The 16,117-nt window shown below is 31.0% G+C and overlaps 1 protein-coding gene across 1 annotated transcript in view; it reads right to left on the bottom strand.

The window, feature by feature from the left end:
- LOC114338186 (tyrosine-protein phosphatase non-receptor type 9) overlaps positions 1–14,417 on the bottom strand; it is a 215,724-nt gene extending 201,307 nt beyond the window's left edge. The window contains exon 1 of the mRNA XM_050652876.1: positions 14,248–14,417. The gene's annotated coding sequence lies outside the window, so the exon portion shown is untranslated. The remainder of the gene's footprint in view (positions 1–14,247) is intronic.
- Positions 14,418–16,117: the final 1,700 nt, after the last annotated feature.

The following is a 16,117-nucleotide window of genomic DNA, read 5'->3' as shown; positions in this document are numbered from 1 at the left end:
GCCTGAATTAATACACGAAATAGAAATCAATCGACAGGATTAGGTTGGGATTATAATGCAAGACACTAGACGCATGGAGAAATAGTATAATGATGTTAAAAAAAAGAGACAACGAAGACCCCAATAACTATAAATAAGGGTATAAAAATGTACAGAACATTGTACTTACGCTTACTACAAAAGTCAACAAACAATAAATTCAGAACAATATCACACAAAAAACATATTCAGATCTGGAAGACAGCGCGAAGAAACCTAATAAAAATTACAGAAAAGGTACCATTGAATATATGTAATAAACCGGCATATGGCTTTCCATCGTATCTAACTAGTTATGGAGATATTGAAAAAAAAAGTATATCAACGAAAAACTTACTGGATAAAAAGAGAAGCAAGAATATAAGAAGGGTATGTAATGTAGAAAACATGATTGCATGGGTAACAAAACAGAAACAGGAATGAAACGAACACATTAGCCGAATGGCAGAAGAAAGAATAGTAATAACAGTACAAGACAGATCACTAAGTGTTTTAAGGCCAATAAGGGATGGTGTGATTATTAAAACAATGCCGGAGGCTAACATCAAAGACGAGAAATTATTTCCAAGCTTCTAAAACTGATAGGCGTTTCGAATTGTAAGATTTCAACCACGCAAACCAATGCAATTTATCAATACGTTGATACTTGGTCTGAAACTCACTTTGTTTAGTTTGCAAGAGATCGTTTTAAATAATTTTTCACATTTTTTTTGTTCTCTCTCAAGACTTCATATAGGTCTGGATCCCGCGTATGAAAAAAAAGTTGATCAATAGCAAGCTGAAAATTTGTTAATAACTTTAGGGTGTCTAGTCGGACAAACTTTGATATATGGGAACACTGGAACAGGGGAAGTTTTAATTGTGGAACAGGTTAAAAATTTGGAACGGTCAGACCACGAAAACGGCACATGTATTTTGTCCGACAGAACAGACTTAAACTCTCCGAACAGAGATTAAACTCTCATGCAAAAATCAGACTGCTATTTATCTCCAAATGGGCGTTTTAATGAGTGGAACATGTAGAATATGTCAAATGACAGGAATTATGACAGGTGATAAATAGCAGTCTGATTTTTGCAAGAGAGTTTAATCTCTGTTCGGAGATTTTAAGTCTGTTCTGTCGGACAAAATAAATGTACCGTTTTCGTGGTCTGACCGTTCCAAATTTTTAACCTGTTCCACAATTAAAACTGCCCGTGTTCCAGTGTTCCCATATATCAAAGTTTATCCGACTAGACACCCTTAAGCTATTAACAAATTTTCAGCTTGCTATTAATCAACTTTTTTTTCATACGCGGAATCCAGACCTAATAGTATTTACCAGTTTTTTTGTAATTTTTTTAATGCGCAAACTTCACATATTATTGTTATGTTGCAAAATGAGCCATAAGAATAGTGTATCAAATTTTAATCACACGATACCATTTTATTGAATGATTATTTTTTTACAAAACAGTCCACAAAACAGTGGATATAATGGTAAATTGTATTCAATGTTATTCATTCAATTCATACAATATGAAACTTAGTCCACAAAACAGTGGATATAATGGTAAATTGTATTCAATGTTATTCATTCAATTCATACAATATGAAACTTACTTCTCTTTTATGTAAAAATAACGGTAAAATAAATGCAACCCTTCTCAGATTTATGAATACACTGCTTGCAAAAGAGCTACGACATTTGCTAGCAAACATTTAGAATAACGTCGGTATCAACAGCTGCTTTTATTTCTTTAATCTACCCTTCATTTTCCTTCTTAGCACTCAAACGGTAAACAGTTAAACCACAAGATCAATATATAGTAAATCAATGTATACTACATACTGCAAAACCAAAAACTACACCATTCAGTGCATTTCGGCAACTTCTGGTTGACCATCCAATGAGCTAATGTATGGTTTTAATGTGGAATTGGTCATACTCAAATCGTTTCTTAAATTATTACTCTGGGCTAATTAGCAAAATACAAGGAAAAGTTATTTACCAGCAATTTTATTGCTGGAATCGAACCTTATGATTGTATATATTAATAATATAGGTATGCAAAGTCCGCAGACAGTGTGTTACTTTTTTTATAAACAAAATGGCGCCCGAAAATAGTTTTTTTTTCAACTTTTGCTCTATAACTCCAAAAATTTTAATTTTACGCCAAAAACACCCAAATAAAAATTAACCGTAATTAAATTCTGCATAGAGACGTGTTTTTCCAGATTTATTTAGACGAAAATTTTCCCCGGAAAATGCGGGTTTTTCCAACAAAATCTTTAATTTTCAACTAAAATTTTAGATAAATCATTGTTTATCAATAATTAAATAACTTGGTAGTAAAAAGCTCTTTTTATATAGATTATAATTTCAGAAGCCGATGGAAATTGAATGAACAGTTTAGCAACAATTGAATTGTTAATTAAAAATTTACGGTCGCTATGATAACCACAATAATTATGATACATAAGAACAACTATGATTTTTGTATAAAAAGACACTGTACCTCTAATGTACTTTACAGAATTGAAATTAGACTATTTAAGCGGCCTCAGGAATATTTTAAGATTATAAACAATTTTTTGGCTTATAAACAAGTAGAATATTTCGGGAAATATTAAATTAAATTAAATCATGAAAACGGTATTAGAAAAAAAGCGACAGGACGGTTTTTTTAAAAGGAAAAACGTTTAATTGTGATGAGTGGTTCCTGAGATGCAACCGGTCAAAGTTGACCGGCATTTACGGCAAAGATATAAACAATAGGATCATAATTTTCGAACCATCACCTTTTTATTTTTATCCTCTTTCTTCACACCAATTTTCATATCTTTAAAATAATCATAACATATATTATGATAATAAAAACTATCGATATTACGAGTGAAAATTGCAAAAATAGCAAAATTCCAATCAAAAATCAGGTTGGAGAAAATGTAATCTCAAATTTCAAAATCGGTATACGTTAAAAAATGCATTATCTCTGCTTCCCATGGAGCAATTTTCTTCATTGTTGTTTTGTTCCCAAGCAACTCGAGTAGAGCCATCTAACTAACGCATTATTAAATGTCAAAGTTGCTTTTGTTTTGTTATAATAAATAGGAATTCGCTTTGCTCATTCTGCAAACTTTCATATGCGTGCCTTAAAATTGTACAGTTAACACATATCATAATAGTTATTTATGAAACAGTTCGTGAAGTATGCTTTTGCGAACGCACGCGATTTTTAGAGCACGAGCGACAACGGAGCGAGTGCTATACATCGCGTAAGTTCGCAAAAAGTACTTCACGCACAGTTTCATACAATACATATATCATCGTTTCATATCTACGATAAACAAATAAAAAAACTGTAACTCTTCGTCACTGGAATTCATTTATATTCTACAATTTTTAGAACTTTAACATTTAAAAATCCTAACTACTTTCAAACCACAAAACTGTCAAAATTGTTGTTGTAAGTCATTACTCATATTGTCATCACCATGACAACGCAAAAGTTAAGGATATTTGATTATATGAAAATGTGCCAAAAAACCCATTGAAAGTGTGCGAAAAAGTAAATCCCATTTAAAATACATTGTTACTTCACGCACACTTTAAACCCTTCACGCATAGCATTCTATAATGACAGTTTTCACAAACTAAAAACTTATACATAACATGACATAGAGTAGATAATAGTTATTTATGAAATAGTTCGTGAAGTATGCTTTTTGCGAACGCACGCGATATTTAGAGCACGAGCGACAACGAAGCTAGTGCTATACATCGCGTAAGTTAGCAAAAAGTACTTCACGTACAGTTTCATATGTACAATATTTTATCTATGATGAACAAATGAAAAAACTGTAACTCTTCGTCACTGGAATTTATTTCCATTCTACAATTTTTAGAACTATGACATTTAAAAATTCTAACTTCTTTCAAAGCACAAAACTGTCAAAACTTTTGTCGTAATTTATTGCCCATTATGTCATCACCATGACAACGCGAAAGTTAAGAATATGTATGTATTTGATTATATGAAAGAATATCAAAAACAGTGCGAAAAAGTAAGTCCCATTTAAAATACATTGTTACTTCACGCATACTTTAAACACTTCACGCACTGCTATCTATAATGACAGTTTTCACAAACTAAAAACTTATACATAATATGACATAGAGTAGATAAATAACTATTATTTTCCCAAAAAGGTTTTCCAATAGCCGATATAAAATCAAACGCCAACACAATAATGGAGTATTTCAAATATTACCCACTACTAATAAATGTTAGTTATGTCTCTTTCTGTAAATAATTAATTTTTTATACATATGTTTACATTGTAGCTACAATAAAACATGAAATATGTATGTAATCCATCTGGAATATATACCATAAATGTATAAACATAAACTACATACAATAAATAAACGCTGCATATCAAAACACTGCCGTTAGAAAGGTTCTGAAACTGTTTTCTTGTGGCATGTTAAATTTGGTGTTATGTTTATATTTGATTGATCCACAATTATTGTTGGTGTATTAAAAATTACAAATTTTTTAATTAACTACTGTTTGACGTTTCGATCTCTCCGGAAATCGTCCTCAGAAAATTAAATAATATCACAATTATCATAAAATAATCACAACCTGATCTTTTTAGGTTATGTATACGTCTTCATAAGTAGACTTAGTCAAATATGCAACTTGCATATTTTGCATATTATGCATAGAAAATGCAAAAAATTTACAGTTTTGCATATTTTTATATAAATATGCATAAAGTGCATATAATTTGAAATTTTGGTTGTAACTATACATAGTATACATATATCTTTTTATACTCAGGTAACAAATAGCTTGAAAATCTCAATATTTGATTTTGTTTATAATCGTTTGGTATTCACATTTTTATAGTTTTGTTACATTTTGTCCTTGATACAAGGGTTCCAACATCTGTCAGGCAACTATCTCTAGGTAAAAATTTTTATTTTGACGGGCCATTTCACGTTTGTTGTAAAATAAGCCATGAACAAGTGTCTTTGTAATTGTGAATAATTATTATTGTGCTTTGAAAATGTCGAAAATAAACAGTTCAGTGCCATTCATAAAATCAAACTATAGTTTTGTTTAGAAAACTATTACCCAATTATTAGAATCTTCCAAATTATCATTGTCAGACAGTACATTTTTAATAAAAGAATTTGTATCATTGTGTCAAAACATTAAAAGTAATACATATTAAATACATAGTAAATAAACAGTATGATGCATTCCACGAATATACGACTGTTTCGGATTATCGCGACAACGAATATTTTAGGGTGCAACATAAGAAGTACCTACGAAAGTATTCTGCTCTAATAATTACTCCAATAAACAACAATATAATTTGCAATTTACTTTCGTTCTTTATATTTTGCACAGTAAAATATTCGTTGTCGCGATAATCCAAGAGGGTCGTATATTCGTGGAATGGGGTATAGTTACCAGGTTCTTTCTGAAGTGGTTCAAGTACTAGCTGGGACATTTTCCGAACCACGTAATTTAGAACCAACTATTATAGTAAATTTGAAAAAAAAATTGAAATTCTTGAACAGCATTTGATAATTTATTGTTACTACAATTTAAAATAATATCATTTATTTGTTAAAATACTTGAAATATTTAATTACATAAGCTTGGTTTGTAAAATGCATAGGTACATGTTAATTAATACAACATGTGAAGATTATAAATAAAAAAACATTGTAAATATTGTTTTTATTACATGCATATTTTCTAGATAAAAATACATATTTTTGGGTAAAATACTGCATATTTATGCGCATATTTCATACTTTTTTATTTGCATATTTGCATAGTCATAAGTGAATACTTGGTCCATACAAATGAACTTTTGGTCTCGATCTTATGGTCTATCTGTGGTTGAAGAATCATTGTTTGAAAAACACACTCTGAACAAAACATTAAGTTTTTAATTGATTAAGCATATTATTGTTATAATAATGATATCTATTAAATATATTAGTATTGAATTTAAAAATTTGATAAGGGAATTAACTATTCTAATTGGGAAATAAGCCACAATTTAACTTAAAAAAAATAATTTTTTAACGTTTCGACTTCCACTTCGGGCGTCGCGTCGTTGTCAAAATACAAAATATTAATATTTTTTAGTTGTTTTTTTTTGTTTTTTTAATTGTATAAAACAGCAGCGCTAAATAAAAGTTTTTGATTATTAATTTTAGAAGAAAAAAATAGTACATACTCATAAAAATTTGTTATGGTCTGAAGTATAAAACGCCATCTGTATGTATCAAATTGTTTCAATAATGTATGAGGTTTGTCAAAAAGTGGTAATTATCATCAAAACTACAATTTTTCGATATATGTTCATCATTCACCATCGTACTAATTGATTAAATTCTAAAATATCCGCCCCTATGTGATTCTAACCCGGATTTACTCACATACTAACTATGAATTAGGTCCACTGTAGTTGTAGTTACCAGGCTATTTAATAACAATAAAGAATTAATAGTAGGTATTATTAGTTATACCTGCGATTTCCCATCGACGACGATCAGTTTTCGGCGTTTTGAATTAAAGTTGCCGTTAATACTGTCATAAGTTCTAAATTTGTTTAATTTTTCCGTAACAGTTGAATAATGATTATATAAAGGGTGTAACAAAAAGGCAGTCATAAATTAAATCACATATTCTATAACTTATCTTAGTAGAAATTTGCACATAAAAAAAGTTACAGCCCTTTGAAGTTACAAAATGAAAATCGATTTTTTCCAATATAGAAAACTAGAGATGTTTTATTAAAAATATATATGTGGCATTCTTATATTAGGAATATCTTAAAAAAAAATAACAGTGAAATTTGTGAACCCCGTAAAAATGTTATGGGAGTTTTGTTCCCCCCCCCCCCCACCCAACTTTTGTGTATGTTCCAATTAAAAATTATTATGTTTAACTAATAGTATGGTATAACTAGACCCAAACCCAGACATCCAAAGTGAAAGTTATCCTCCAACACCAAATTGTTCTATATGGTCCACATATTGTTCAGTAAAATGTTACACCATTTTGAGCATCCGGTTTGGGGGGAGATGGGGGAAAAGTCGGTAAATTAGTAGTTTTTTTACGTTTTTCGTCAATATTTCTGAAACTATGCTTTAGCAAAAACAATGTTCTATACAAAAATGTTCTACGTGAAATTTAAAACAAAAAAGGTCCTATACATAATTGTTATAACATCAACGGTTCCAGAGTTATGGAGGGTAAAAAGTGGAGGTTTTCGATACTTTTTATATTCTTTGGCCAATTTATAGAAATTTTCTTTAACAGGATTGTGTTTTGTAAATAAAATTTGCTATTTCAGTGGCCGATGATATGTTAGTGATAAGCCCTGGAAGAAACGTCAACCACACCACCCAAAATCATCATCAATTTCCCAGATAATATAAAAAGTATCGAAAACCTCCACTTTTCACCCTCCGTAACTCTGGAACCGTTGATTTTATAATAATTATGTATAGGACCTTTTTTGTTTATGTAGAATTTTATGTAGAACATTTTTTGTATAAACCATTGTTTAGGCTAAAGCAGGGGTGGCGAACCTTTTTATATTAGAAGGCCAATTTTCATTTTACCATTTTTTAGAAGGCCGCATCCATATATATACTTATACGATTTAATTAAAAAGATTTATAATATGCAAAATTAAAATAAATAATTTACTTTGCAATTAAATAGTTTATTTTTTAAAATGACATACAATTAATAAATTCCAAAAAATTTGACATTTAATTGTACGATCCAGAAAATTTAATGGGGTTTCTGTGGTTGTTTATTGGATGACAAAAAAGAAATATTTGGTTCAATTGACGTGGTACGTAATTTAAGTTGATCTTCCAAATGAACGTTGTTCTGAAGCTATTTCCTTGTGGCATTTTTATGATTAATTATTTATATGGGAAATAAGCCACAATTAAAATGAAAAAAATAATTTTATTAACGTTTCGACGCCCAAATCGGGTGCCGTTGTCAAAATACAAAATATTACTAAAATAAATAAAAGTGTTGTTGCTAAGCAAAAAAATTCTTCTAATAATTTATTTAATCTCACTCATTTATATTGGCAATTCAGACATATATTATACATTTTAAAGTAGAAGACTTTAAAATGATATTGCCAATATTTATGAGTTGCGTTCCTGGGACGACTTACTGAAAGATAGTTCATTCGATTACATGAAATTAACCCAACTCAAGAATATCCGTCATAAAAAATTATAGCATGTGATATGTCTTTAAAAAGACAACCAAATGCAACGACAGTAAAATTCTCGAGTTAGAGACTTCATAGTAAATCACAAGGGAAAACCAGGAAAAACCCTGTGATACTATCCCGACATCGTAAGTATTTGGTCTTACATTAATTTACTCTCAAATAATAATACCAAATTCTGACTTGTAACATGTTTAAATTATAAATAATATTAATAATACTAGATATATAAGTAATACTAAAATATAAAATATGTACTAGCTCGATATTATTGACTTACTAATCTTGGTATTTTCTTTCTATTGACTTCCTCTTTCAGTATGGGTAACCACATCCTACTGCATTCTACCGAGGAATTTGCGACACAATTGGTTTCATTTAGCATAATTAGAGCCGCTTCTTTGATTTTTCTCTTTTTACTATCTGATTCTTTCAGGACTATACTTGAATCTCTCCACTGAACTCTATGTTCATTATCCCATGCGTGTTGACATATTTGAGATCTTTTTTTTTCTGGTTTTCCCTTGTGATTTACTATGAAGTCTCTAACTCGAGAATTTTACTGTCGTTGCATTTGGTTGTCTTTTTAAAGACATATCACATGCTATAATTTTTTATGACGGATATTCTTGAGTTGGGGTTAATTTCATGTAATCGAATGAACTATCTTTCAGTAAGTCGTCCCAGGAACGCAACTCATAAATATTGGCAATATCATTTTAAAGTCTTCTACTTTAAAATGTATAATATATGTCTGAATTGCCAATATAAATGAGTGAGATTAAATAAATTATTAGAAGAATTTTTTTGCTTAGCAACAACACTTTTATTTATTTTAGTAATATTTTGTATTTTGACAACGGCACCCGATTTGGGCGTCGAAACGTTAATAAAATTATTTTTTTCATTTTAATTGTGGCTTATTTCCCATATAAATAATTAATTCCAAATGAACATCACTTATTTGACTTCTTAGGCGGGTTTTAATTTGAGTGTTGTATATTTTTATAATTTTTAATTTATGAAAAGGCCACAACTTGGGCAAGAAAAGGCCACATGCGGCCTTAAGGCCTCACGTTCGCCACCCTTGGGCTAAAGCATAGTTTTAGAAATATTGACGAAAAACGTAAAAAAACTACTAATTTACCGACTTCTCCCCCATCTCCCCCCAAACCGGACGCTCAAAATGGTTTAACTTTTTACTGAACAATATGTGGACCATATAGAACAATTTGGTGTTGGAGGAAAACTTTTACTTTAGATGTCTGGGTTAGGCCTTTTTTTGGACCAATTATACTATACTACCTCCGTAACTTTGCAACCGTTCAGTTTAGAAGGATTATGCATAAGACCTTTTTTATTGCAAATTTAATGTAGAACATTTTTGGATAAATGGTTGTTCGTGCTAAACCGCATAGTTTTAGAAATATTGACGAAAAACCTAAAAAACTACGAATTTACCAATTTCTTCCCCCTCTCCCCCCAAACCCGACGCTCAAAATGGTGTGACTTTTTTCTGAACATTATGTGGACCATATAGAACAATTTGGTGCTGGAGGATAACTTTCACTTTGGATGTCTGGGTTATGCCATTATTTGGATCAATTATATCATACTATAATGGTACATCTATAATAATTTAATTGAAACGTACACAAAAGTTTGTGTATTGCACAGTAATTTTTTCTATACAACCGTGTTAAAAATGCAATTTTTATCACTCCATACGAGCGTTAAAAATGCTACTTTAAGGCACTAGTGCTTTAAAATATTTTTTTGCACGATTGATCATTTTTGACTGTTTACCGTGACAGATTTTACGTCAGTAGGTGACATTTACTAGCAACTCGACGGTAAGTAATCCAACTCGACGGTAAGTACTCCAACTCGACGGTAAGTAATTCACTTACCGTCGAGTTAAAAAATCTCTTAATTTTAATTTATTTTTTGAAAGAATAAAGGAAACTAACGAATTATTTATTAATATTGAAACTTATGGTACAATTTGTTAAATTATTTAATGAAATCCCACTTGTTTGGGCTGTGGTTTCACTTCTAATAGAAACTCCTGCAGAATCGCATACATTAGTAGTATCCAACATTTTTTCTCTTCAAATACGCGATCAAAGTTGAAAATTTGGAAATATCAATGCCATCATAAAGAAAAACGGTGGATTTAATCATTGAATATTCTGCCCAGAGGCTTCCAGGAGCTTTCAACTGCATATGTCTTTGAACGAAATACGCCAATAGAGTATCTTCTTCGATTCTTAAATTCTTGCCTTCGCACCATTTTTTAAAACTTTGGTAGGTATTTTGATAACGGATTTTGGATTTTTCGGGAATAATTGCGGAACACCCTTCTTCCCAAGCCCGTTCAATTTCTTCAAATTCACTTTCGCTCATATTTTAATTTATAATAATCAAAATTGTACTTAAAATTATTGACAACTAAATAAAAACTCAATTCTCCATTGTTGTTATGCACCCTAGTTACTACCTAACAACCAAAGTATCTATCTTGATAAAATGAATGAAACTAGTCAATATGACGAAAATGTTTAATTTTATAATTTATAATGGTATCAATCGTGCAAAAACGTTATAAGCATGTCGAACGTTAAGGGTAACCGATCTCAGACAATAATTGGAGTCGTCGTTCCGCTCCTCCTCCAAACAATTGTCTTCGATCGGTATAAAACCCTTACCGTTCTCCATACTTAAGGTGATACAGTAGCGATCAACAGGTAGCCAAAACGCGTTCCAAGATTGCGGCTGTAATTTTGAATATTTTTTCGAGATATTTGGCACACGTATTCGTAATATAATAAAGAATGGCGGTACAGAGCCCAATTTGAAAAATATATTAATATGTGGAAATCACTCTGTAATTAAATACTATATTAAAAAAACGAGCCTGTACCGCCATTAAGAAGAACAAAAAAATACACTTTCTTCAAATAAACTTTTTTATCCGATGCCTAGATTTTGTGTCATTTTGGAACTACTAATGAAATAAAAAATTTTAGTAGTTCCAAAATGACACAAAATCTAGGCATCGGATAAAAAAGTTTATTTGAAGAAAGTGTATTTTTTTGTTGTTCTTAATGGCGGTACAGGCTCGTTTTTTTAATATTGTATTTAATTACAGAGTAATTTCCACATATTAATATATTTTTCAAATTGGGCTCTGTACCGCCATTCTTTATTATATTACGAATACGTGTGCCAAATATCTCGAAAAAATATTCAAAATTACAGCCGCAATCTTGGAACGCGTTTTCGCTACCTGTTGATCGCTACTGTTTCCTCTTAATATACTATTAAGGCACTGCAGTTCGTATTGACCGTATAGACAATTTTGATGTAATGTCAAAAAAATATAAAAATGGAATGTCAGTCAAGTTCAAGTAAAAACTTTTGTAGATATTGTCCTGTAATTACGTTTGTATAAAAAATATTGTATGATATGCGTGTTAAAAAGTACATTTTTAAGGCACTCATGTGAATTGCAGAACGCGCTATCGCCCATTCTGCAAACTTTCACATGCGTGCCTTAAACGTGTACTTTTAACACTTATATCATAAATAACTATTAAGATGTAGGTACGTCTACCATAAGAATGCCACATGTCCATTTTCAATAAAAAATCTCTAATACTTTTCGATATTTAGAAAAAATCGAATTTCATATTGTAACTTTAAAGTGCTGTAAATTTTTTTTAAAGTAAGTTAACTAAGACTGAGGTAAGTTAGGTTCAATCGAACTATTTTTGATTCCAGAATATGTGATTTGGAACAATGTTGTGAATTAATTTTGGTTCCCTGTATATTTGTATATACATACTGCATTGACTACTAACTGTTTAAAACAACTGCGGCTTTTCTCTATGATTTTATCATTTTCTATAGTACGTTCTTTAACGGTAAAATATTGCAAAACCTGTAAATTTTAAAGAACCGCTTGAAATGACATGAAATTTGGCATACACATAGCTAACAAGTCAAAGAAAAAAAGTGATATTGTGCCGATGTGTAATTTTGCCATGGGGGTGGCTTTCACCTCTTCTGGAGGGTGAAAAAATATAGGTCCAAAGTAAGTCCGGAAATGGATAAATTGCCTAATTTTAAGTAACTTTTGTTTTATAGAGTTTTTTCATTGAGTCAATACTTTTCGAGTTATTTGCAAGTGAATATGTTCATTTTTCAACAAAATAACCGCGCTTTTAGACGGGTTTTCGCAAATAACTCAAAAAGTAAGTATTATGTCGAAAAAAACATTCTTAGCAAAAATATAGCCAGCAAAAAATTGAAAAAAAATGTGTATATTTTAGGTCTCTATACCTGGTAAAAGCAGAGTTATAGCTAATGAAAAATAGGTTCATATTCGTTCAATTCCAAATGGAATACTTTAACGTGAAATAACCAAAAAATGAAGCACTTTTTGGGTAAAACTCATTACAAATTATTTGAAGTACTTAAAAAAGATTTCATTCTTGTCTTATATTTTAAAACCAAATTTAAAAAAAAATAAGCACTTTGAGTCAATGAAACTTACATATCATAACACAACTAAGTTAAATAATTTGTGGAGCGGTAAAGATTAATTTCAGTTAGGTTGCCAATTAGGGGGTGACCTTCCCCATTTTTTTTGCCAAAACAAAAGGGAGCAACTTTATTTTGAGCGTAACTTGCTTAAATTTGATGCTAGAAACTTTTTATAAAAACAGAAATAAAGCTTTTTTTAAACACTTTAAAAAAGTTGTAATAGGTTTTCCCCAAAAAGTGCTTTATTTTTTTGGATATTTCACGTTGAAATAGCCTATTTGAAATTTGGCGAATATGAAACTATTTTTCATTGGCTATAACTCTGGTTCTACGAGGTCCAGATACCTCAAGCGTACACCATTTTTTTTATTTTTTACAGGCTATATTTTTCCTAAGAACGTTTTTTTTCGACAAAATACTTACTTTTTGAGTTATTTGCGAAAAGCCGTCTAAAAACGTGGTTATTTTGTTGAAAAATGAACATATTCACTCGCAAATAACTCAAAAAGTGTTGACTTGGCGAAAAAACTCTATAGAACAAACGTTACTTAAAATTAGTCAGTTTATCTATTTCCGGACTTATTTTTGACATATATTTTTTCAACCCCAAGAGGGGGTGAATGTCACCCCCAGGACAAAAGCACACATCGGCACAATATCACTTTTTTCTTTGACATGTTAGCTATGCGTATGCCAAATTCCATCTCAATCCAAGCGGTTCTTTAAAATTTACCGCAAAAACCGTAAAAGAATGTACTACTACAACAATAAAAACAATTTTAATTTTTTCTTTAGACCATATTACTGACATTTTTATATATTCTTAACAATTTTGACGCTAACTGTGAAACATTTCTTGCCAGAGCATCTATAATTATTGTTTCATTGGAGATTATTTGTAGGGTTCAATTGTTTATAACGAATATTCTTCTTCCTCAAGTCAAAATTATCCATTCATGTCTAGCCAATTCTCCAGTACAACAGTATTGCAAAATGCAGTCCGAATCCCAGATTGATCCTGCAAAATTATCTATCTGACAGAAACGTGGGATATACAGTGTGATGAACTCGTTCAGGTCAATAGGTCATGTATCGATTTTGAATCAAAAAAATAGTGTTATTTGACTACAACATGTCAACGTTGTTTAAACAGCCGTTCATTAAGAACTACTTGTCAACAACTGTATTTTAAAATTTGGCACATACATACTGTCAACAAAAAAATAAGGTACACTTGACGTACTAACAGCGAAAATAACTACGCTATTTTAACGAACACGGATGCATATCGAGATAAAATAGAGAACGACACATATGGAGGGATTGAGGCAATTAATATTCAATAGAGAATTGAGGTTAATTGATAAAAGCGCTTACCTGTTTTCGAAATCTTTATCCTTAATTAAGCTAATAATAGAAATTTATAAAACGTCGCTAAAGTATATATCACAAACACTTTTTCGGATTTAAGGGATCAGGTATATCGTATACGAGATATAATTTCAGAATAAAACCGAGCAACAGTTTCTAACGCTCTTGTAGGAACTAAATCGATGTATAGAAACCGGCGTCGAGACGCAACGATTGCGGCGTCTGCGCGTACATGTTTGCGGGGTTCCGAATTCTGACCGAACCAGCGGTCTGGCGAGTGTTCCGCAAGGGTAGAATGACGTAGCGCATAACAATCGAAGGAAAATGTTGGCAATGAATACACGGTGTACCGTTTGTGAGCACCGATGCCAAACGAATGAACAACATACGGGATATTAATTGCTACGATATTACGGCTCTGGAAGGAAAGATAGTCGAAGTTAGTAAGCAATTGGGAATAAGGTAAGGAAAGTATACAATAGACAAGAAGAAAGAAACAACAGTAGAATAGAGCACCGACTAAGTACGCTCGAGGGACAAAAGACAAAAAAAAAGAATGTGTGTGTACTTTGTACGCACGTAAGAAGTTATACTTCTATTATTATGATTTCAACGAAATTAATATACTTTAAACAGTTTATTTAGGTATATTTTATTTAAATATTAAACTAATTTTAATACTTACTACTTTTCAAAAATTTTTACTAAAACAATACCAAAAATTAAAAGAATAAAACACACACAAACACATTGAAATATGCCACAAATGATTTGTGAACAATAATTGTTGGAAAATTTTTAACTAAATACGTATTTTCTGAAAAAAAAAATTATAAATAATAATATACTTACAATCATAAAATGTATAAAAAAATAAATAAAAAAGGGTGTGGGGGATAAACTCTCGTTGTTGGTCACTTAGAGTATGGAGCAGCAGGCCTACGTCTCTCCGATGAGACTCCAATAAGAGTCGAAAATCGTCGATTTAGAGTGCTGGACTGCGCTCCGTATTCTAAGTGAAAAATAAGATTGTTTTGCCTTCGCATTGCAACTGAATAAAAATTGTATACATTTTTATTTTTATATTAATATTACTCCTATAGAGTAACTAGGTCCATTTTCCGTTGGAACTTTACCAAGCTGCAGATGGGGGTTGTGAATTGCATAGTGTAGAATTCCTTCCCTTTTGTCTTCACTGCAGCATCCATTTGGCTTGCATATTGTAGAAGCCTTGGAGGTGTCACCAGGGAAATGGACCAATAAGTTTTCAATTTAAAAATCTTTTAGTAATATTTTTAATATTTTTCAATATTATTAATGTCGCTATTAGGATTGAAAACTTTACCTTTCAATTGCCAGATGACGCTAGTCACCTAATCAATTCACGTCAGTTGCGGTGTGGGGGATAAACTCTCGTTGTTGGTCACTTAAAGTATGGAGCAGCAGGCCTACGTCTCTCCGATAAGACTCCAATAAGAGTCGAAAATCGTCGATTCAGAGTGCTGGACTGCGCTCCGTATTCTAAGTGAAAAATAAGATTGTTTTGCCTTCGCATTGCAAATGAACAAAAATGGTATACATTTTTATTAAAAAAAAATAATTCTTTTAAATTATTTAATTACTAAATTAAAAAGCAATGATTTGTACAGTCGAACCCGCTCATTAGAATACCGGTTAAAGGAATATCCCGGTTTAAAGAATAAAAATCTGAGGTCCCAAAATGTTTTTACTATGCACATATGATCGGTTATTATAATATCCCTGTTATAAGAATACTTTTGCTTGGCACGAAGGCTATTCCAATAAGCGGGTTCGACTGTATTTCCAATGTTAGTTCATTCTCGACTTTTATTCTGATTTTTTCTTCGTATTAATG

This window comes from Diabrotica virgifera, chromosome 6, assembly GCF_917563875.1.
Source record: "Diabrotica virgifera virgifera chromosome 6, PGI_DIABVI_V3a".
Classification (NCBI taxonomy): Eukaryota; Metazoa; Arthropoda; class Insecta; order Coleoptera; family Chrysomelidae; genus Diabrotica; species Diabrotica virgifera.
Note: the sequence above shows the minus strand (reverse complement) of the source record. Positions and strands in the feature narration are given on the sequence as shown.